Genomic DNA, 7,745 nt, shown 5'->3' with positions numbered 1-7,745 from the left:
ACGCTGGTTATATGTCAATCACTGTGATCAGTTCCCCCTTTCTCCTCCCACCCCACTTTCCCCTTACCCTCCTGGTATCACTACTCTCATTATTGGTCCTGAGGGATTTATCTGTCCTGGAGTCTGTGATGCGAGCTCTTGTCTGTACCAGTGTACATGCTCTGACCTGCCGGATTTGTTAGGTAGAATTGGGGTCATGACAGTGAGTGGGGGAGCTTAAAGAACCAGAGGAAAGCTGTATGCTTCATCAGTGCTGTCCTGCATCCTGACTGGCTCGTCTCTTCCTGGGATCCTTCTGTAAGGGATGTCCAATTGTCTACAGATGGGCTTGGAGTCTCCACTCTGCACTCCCCCTCATTCACATTGATAGGATTTTTTGTTCTGGGTCTTTAATCCCTGATACCTGATCCTATCTGCATTAGTCTAGGTATACTAGAGAAACAAATCCACAGAAACTCATATGTACACAAGAGAGAGTTTTATATAAAGGGTAATTGTACATTAAGCATCCCAACCCAGTCCAGTTAAAGCCCATAAGTCTGACATTAAACCATATGTCTGACATCAATCTACAAAGTCCTCCTCAATCTCACAAAACTCAGGCAATGACACTGAATGCAGGAGGAAAGCAGAATCAGTGAGTGTGTTAGCATCTCAGCGCTGGCAGGGATCTCCATGTGGCTTCTCCAGTACCCAGTGCTGCTTCAGGGTAGGTCCATGTGTCTTCCTCAGTGATGTCTCACAGGAAGTGAGCCTTGCCAGCTGAGGGAAAGAATTAGCTAAGACAGCCTCACACTGGTCAGACCATCAGAGAACAAGAGACCAGAGAACCAGAAAGGTGAGTCTCACCAAGTCATGTATCTCTCCGCCCTTCAATGAATCCCACATGTGTTTATCGGCCAGGTTGGCACAATACACCTTAACTATCACATCATTGACACCTCATGAAGACACAGGCTGGTGTGCTTCTTCCATGTGGATTGTGTTGCTTCTCAGCTAGATGCTTCTCAGTTAGTTGTTTGTCTTCAAGCCTTTAAGACCCCAGACACTGTTTTGATAGCTGGGCACCATCAGCTTTCTTCTCCACTTTTGCTTATGCACTGGCTTTGTCTTCAGTGATCATGTCAGGAAACTGAGTATCACAGAATGCCAGGTTATTAGAACAAAGTGTTCTTGCATTGAGGAAGTACTTGAGTATAGGCCCAATGTCTGTCTGCTATCTTAATACTTAACATACAAATATATGTACATAGATCTATTTCCCTATCGTTATTATAAAAATATATTTACACATGTGCATGCCTATATTTAGATCTCTATAAATGCCCTTTGTCTCCTAGTTCTTTCCTCTATTTCCCTTTACTTTCCTCTTGTCCCACTATCATGTTTGGCCTTCATTCAGGTTTCTGTAATTCCTCTCGGTAACATTGCCCTTGATCAAGCACCTCTAGGTGTCCTATGCCCTCCTCGCCATCGATTTTAGATCACTTATTGTCCCTTGTCCATGGGTTTGTTGGCCCTCCTCCTTTCCCCAGCTTCCCCTTCTTGTATGTTCCCCCAGCTGTTGGTTCCATTGTTTTCTCCTCTGGATTATTTATACCACCTATCTTATCTAGATAGACATGCAGAGACAATAATAAGCACAAAAACAAGACAGGATAAAACAACAAAATAAAACAAAACAACAACTCATCAACAAAAAAGAAAAGCCTATAGTTTGTTTGTTTAACTTTAGGAGTGTTTCCCAGTAGACTCTGGCCGGGAGCTAAGCACTGGCCCCAAAGTCCATTTCTGGTATTCCCTGGGAGACTTCATTGCCTTGCTCCCCTTTCCGCTCTTTGCACGCTCTTAGCGTTTCGCCCTGGTGTGGTGGGGTCAGATAGGGCACATTCCCAAGCTGTGTCTCCAGTGTTGTCCTCTGTAGCACTATGGGTCAGTGAGGGACCCATGTCTTGGGGTGGGGCCGGCCCCATGGTCCTCTCTGTGCATTGACTGCTCTGAGCAGGAATATTGTCCTTGGGGCTTGGTGGGCCAGGAAGTGCTCCACTCTCTCTCTTTCCCTCTTCATTTGCTCTTGATCAGACACGCCCCTCTCCCTAAGCTGCAGCTTCAGTGTTGTCCTCTGTAGTGCATTCTTCTGGGAGGTGGTGGGGTGGGGGGTGGGGGGTGGAGAGTCCTCATAGTTAGGATTGGGGCGGATCCTGCAGACCTCTCTGTTGGTTGCTGCTTCATGTCAATATGTTGCATTCACGTCTTGGCTCACCAGATTGAAGTCTGGTCCCTCTCCTGTGGAGATATTAACAATACTCTTCCCTTGGGTGCTTTAGTGCCCTGTTCCCAGCTACTCATGTATATTCATTCATATTCTCTCTCTCTCTCTCTCTCTCTCTCTCTCTCTCTCTCTCTCTCTCTCTCTCTCTCTCTCATCTTTCCCCCTCCTTGTTAGTTGACTGCCACATGTATCCCAAGATTGGGTCAAGCCCCTGCCATATTACCTGGACCTCACCCCAGGAACGTATGCATACAGCAGCTTTTCCCCTGTGCCCCTTCTGCATTTTTAAGCTTGCCGTAGCATTGTACTTGTCCTTTTGTGCTTGGCTTACTTCACTTAGTTCCAGGCAGTGACATTCTTCTTGTGGTCATCACTGCTTTTAGGGATTCACACTAGCCCACTGTATGCATGTATCACAGCTTTTAACCCATTCCTCAGTTGATAGAAATTTGGGTTGATTCCTACTCCTTGCAATTGTGAACTGCGCTGCAATGAAAATTGGAGTGCAGATGTCTGCCCATGATTTGTTTCCTGCCTCTTCTGGGTATATGCCCAGTAGGGGGTACCTGGGTCATATGGTAGCTTGATTTCCATCTGTTTTAGATATCGCTAAATAGATTTCCATAATGGACCTACTGGTCCACCAGCAGTGAAAGAGAGTTCCTATCTCACCATAGCTCCTCCAACACTTGTTACTTTCTGGTTTTTTTAATTGGGCTACCTTTGAGGGTGTTAGGTAGCATATAATCATTGTTTTAATTTCCTTTTCTCTTATGACTAATGATCAGGAACATTTTCTCATCTGTTTATTGACCATTCGGATTTCTGTCCTTGTGAAACTTCTGGTCAGGTTCTTCGTGCACCTCCTCAGTGGGCAATTAGTTTTTTCTTATTGTAAGTTAGCAGAGTGTTGTCGATTTCAGTAATAAGGCCTTTGTCTGATGTGTCATTGCTAAAGCTGATTTCCCAATGTGCAGGATCTCTTATTACTCTCTTGGTGAATTCTTTCCATGTAGACATGTGTTCTATCTTCACTATATCCCACTTGTCAATTGTGCCTCCTCTGTGAGTCCTTCCCTATTTATGATAGTCGATTTATTCCCTGAGCCAAAGTTCTCAGGTTTGTCCCAATTTCCTCATTAATGGCCCTGATCATCTGTGGTTTTACCTCAAGGTCTGTGATCCACCTTGAGATTACGCTTGTGCCTGGAGTGAAGTAAGGGTCTTGCTTCATTTTTTTCTGCAGGTAGATATCCATTTCTTCCAGCACCACTTGTTGAAGATGGCATCCAAGTCCTATTTGATATTTTTGGGGTTCTTTAAAGATCAGTTGTCTCCATGCTGATGATTTTATTTTTGGGTTTTCAGTTATTTTCCATTGATCTGAGTATCTGTCATTATACCAATCCCACACTTTTTCTTTCTTTATTGTTCTTTTTTTTTAACCACTGTGGCATTATAATATGTGCTAAAGTCAGGTGAAGCAAGCCCCCCAACTTTGTCCTTCTTCTTAAGGAGTTCTCTGCTAATTCTGGGCTTCTTCCCTCTCCATATGAAGTTGGTAATCACAAGGAGTGAACAGAGAGAGAGTGTGTCTCCTGCCTCCAAGATGGAATACAGGAGTTCCCAGAATCCTCAGGAGAAGGCCATGCCCACACAATGGCTTGATTGGCTATATCCTGATTGACAGGCTAGATTCCACCGCTACACTCTTAATTCTTAAATTGACACCAGATTATGGAAATAATACAGTGACCAAAGGCAAGCAATAAATGTTAATTAAAAGTTGCTAGATCTCTGTAAAGCAAGACACTATAACCTAAGGATTTCTTCCCTGGAGCTTCTCCATGTCCTCCTTTCCCACATGTCAGCCAGCAATGTAAGTTCTCCAGAGTGAGACTAGCCAGAAAAATCAAGAGCTTCATGACCAGTGGGAGCTGACTTAATTTGAATTAGAAAGTGAAAAAAACATTGGGAAAGTTAAAGCTTATGTCAACTTGGCTGAAACTCCGTGGTTTAGCAGGATCTGCTATAAGAAGCCATTTAGTTCTAAGAAGATTGGAGTAGGATGCTACACCTTACTCAGAGATCAGACTTGATGCAGTCAATTAAAAAGAAATTTCCTCCTCGGTGTGGCTTGCTTTCAATATAAGTGGATAATACAGAAAAGGTTGATTCCCTCCATGCCCCCTCCACCCCTCTACCAGCCCTGATTCTGGATCCTGCATCTGGTTTAACCTCCAGTTCTATGGAGTTGAGCCAGCAGCCTGTCGTATTGCCTGCTTATCCTGAGAGTTGTCAGGAGTCTGACATCTTATCTTCCAACCTTGGATTCATTCACCACTATAGTCACAAGCCGGCCATTTTCCTGATGATCAATCAATCTCTGCAGCTACACAAGTCAGAAGAAGCCTCCAGCTTAACATCTGATCCATAGACCTGGAACTTGCTCTGAATTTGGACTTAGCTGTTCCAACTATAGGAACCATTTTCTTAATATAAATTTATATAGCAGGTCACTGAAAAAGAGGAAGCCCCACCAACCAGATGGATTGACACAGTGGCTGCAACAGTGGACTCAGGTATTAGAACAACATTGAGGATAATGCAGGACTGGGCAGTGTTCCATTCTGTTGTGCATCAGGTTCTTATAAACAGGAACTGACTGTATGACACCTAACAACAACAACATATATCCCACTGTAGTGGCAGTATTGATAGGAAATGATCAGAGAAATCACTTCTTCTAACTTAAGCTTACATGCTATGCTAGTTAGGTTTTAAACCACTTGGCTGGGTCAGGATCCTCCATAGTTCAGCAGTAGGGGCTCTCTCCTAAGGTACAGCTCACAACCTGATAATATCTCCATAGGGCTGTGTGGCCTATTTAATATCTATAAATAGACACTGTGGAAAACTTGCTCTCTTTCTCCATCAGCCTGTTGACCTGGATCTTGCAACCAATTTCTTGGGACTTGGACTGGTGGCCCACCATGTGACCTGCTAACCCTGGGAGCAGTCGTGCCATGTTGACAGCTGTTGATTCACTCAACTCTACCTGCTTTGCCTTCCTGCTTCCTGCTTCATCAGCCCAGCAACTGTGTGAGTCAGAAAGTCCTTACAACTTAATTTCTGACCCATGGACTCAAGCTGGACTGGGACTTGCCTTTTCGACAGCTATGCATGCTACTTCATATACATTTCTTTCTTGACATAAATCTCCTTCCTATATCTATATATATCATTGGCTTATTATATATAGGTGTGTATTTCATTCTGTTTTCACAGGTTTGCTATGAGTTGGAATTAATTCAATGTCATATATATGTATATATGACATGTATATGTATACACATGTGTATATATATATATTTGCCCCTGAATGGCACATAAAGGTATGTGTGTGTGTGTGTGTCCATGCAGCATAAAGAAAAAGATTTCACAGATTAATCCTAGGCAGTAAATAATCCAAAACCAACAAAAGCCACCACCAACACAAAGCAGGAAAAAAATCATAATCCAGAAATGTTCTGGAATATTACCTAGCATGCCTTTTTCCAGAGAAAGACATTGTAAGAAAAGACAGCCAAGTTTAACCCATACTCAGGGGGAATAAAGTAGTCAACTGACTCTAAGTAGGATCAGAGGTTGACTTCAATGGAAAGATTTCAGAACAACCACCATAAATATATACAAAGGGAATTTTAAAACCATGATGATATTGTTCAAACATATGCTAACAATAGCTTGATGCACAGGAAATCTCAGTAAGTAAATAGCAACTAAAACCCCAGAGCTGAGAACTACAAAAATCCAAATGTAATATTCAATAGATTTCAATAGATAGCAGAGGAAAAAACAGTACCTTTCAGGGTACGTCGACAGAAGTTACTCAATCTGGAGAACAGAAAGAAAATCAGGGAGGAAGTCTGGAAAGAGAACATGAAAGCAAAAAAAGAGTTTTCAAATAAATTCCCTGAGCCTTCCCATTTTTATTAAATATATTAGTCTGCAGAACCAGCAAGGTTAACTCACAGCACATTGGATAAATAGAAACAGATTCACATTTAGACGCATTGGAGTCAAACTGTTGAAAGACAAATAGAGTATCTTCAAAGGACTTTCCCATGTCATACTCATTTCATACACAACAGCAGTATGATTAATGACTCACTTCTCACCTGAAACAATGGACACTAGAAGACATATTCAATTTGTTAAAAGAAAGAAGGAAAAAAGGCCCTGTCAGTCAAGAACTCTACACGCAAGGGTAAACTAAAGTTCCAAAGCCACTGCCATCACGTCAGTTCCAACTCTGTAGCTACCCTCTAGATCAGGGTGCTCACACTTTGTCAGCATGCGAGCGGCTTATAAAATGATCGTGCCAACATGATCTACCAACCACAAACATGCAAAATATGTATCTTTATTACATTTACTCATAAATGCATTGAGAATTCTTTATATGTGCAATGTATGTTTATGTACCTTGTATAACCGCATGAGCCCATAGTGCACAACACAACATAATTAACTTTGTGCATTTTTGTCATTACCTGAGTTGACTCTGATGACTTGCACTGAATGGAATGAGCCAGGGATGCACAGTCTGGACAGTAGCTGCTGACAGCCTGCCTCAAACACACTTCCGAATGATCATGAGTCATGGTGGAACGCTACTTGGACTTCATGATCTTTGTGTGGGTAAAGGCTGACTCACATAAATCAGTAGAGCTGAATAATGCAGTCAAGGAGGTAGCACATTTTCCCATGTTTGGGTACTTTCCCTCTGCGAGTAAGTTCCAGAACTGTTCTTGCCTCTGGACTTCAGCTGAATGTCGGCTTGTAGTGTCAAAAAACTCCTATTCCGTATGAAAGTGATACGTTTTTGTCTTCTTACTTGGTCCAGCTCCCCCACTCATTTTAATACCCTTCTTATGTTTAAGAGAAAAAAACCAAGTTCTAAATATTGGCGATAAGTTAGCTTGTCAGTTTTGCTGCACTTAGCGCAGTTGTTTGCGCATGCGTTTGACACCTAAGATCGCATCTGCGCTGTATATCAATTAAGTGATGGGATTGATAGGCTTACATCTATTTTTTTTAATGTCACATGATCTACCCTCACTACATTTGCGATGACTAGTAGATCGCGATCTCGGTATTGTGCACCCCTGCTCTAGGACCTTGTAGAACTGCCCCCACAGTTCCAGAGGGAGCACATCTTTGTGGACATGGGCTGCATCATCTTTTTCCAAGTGCCCAGTGGGTTCAATGGAGCCACAGTGTTCCTCTATGTTCCTGTATAAAACTAAAAACCAGCGACACTGCCATCAAGTTGATTCTGACTCAGAGCCACCCTGGAGGATGGGAAGAACTGCCGCTGTGTGTTCCAAGACTGTAACATTTTACGGGAATAGAAAGCCCTGTCTTTCGCTTGAGGGGAAGCTTGGGGTTTTGAACTGCTGACCTAGCA

This window comes from Tenrec ecaudatus, chromosome 13, assembly GCF_050624435.1.
Source record: "Tenrec ecaudatus isolate mTenEca1 chromosome 13, mTenEca1.hap1, whole genome shotgun sequence".
Classification (NCBI taxonomy): Eukaryota; Metazoa; Chordata; class Mammalia; order Afrosoricida; family Tenrecidae; genus Tenrec; species Tenrec ecaudatus.
This window is presented reverse-complemented; position numbering follows the sequence as displayed.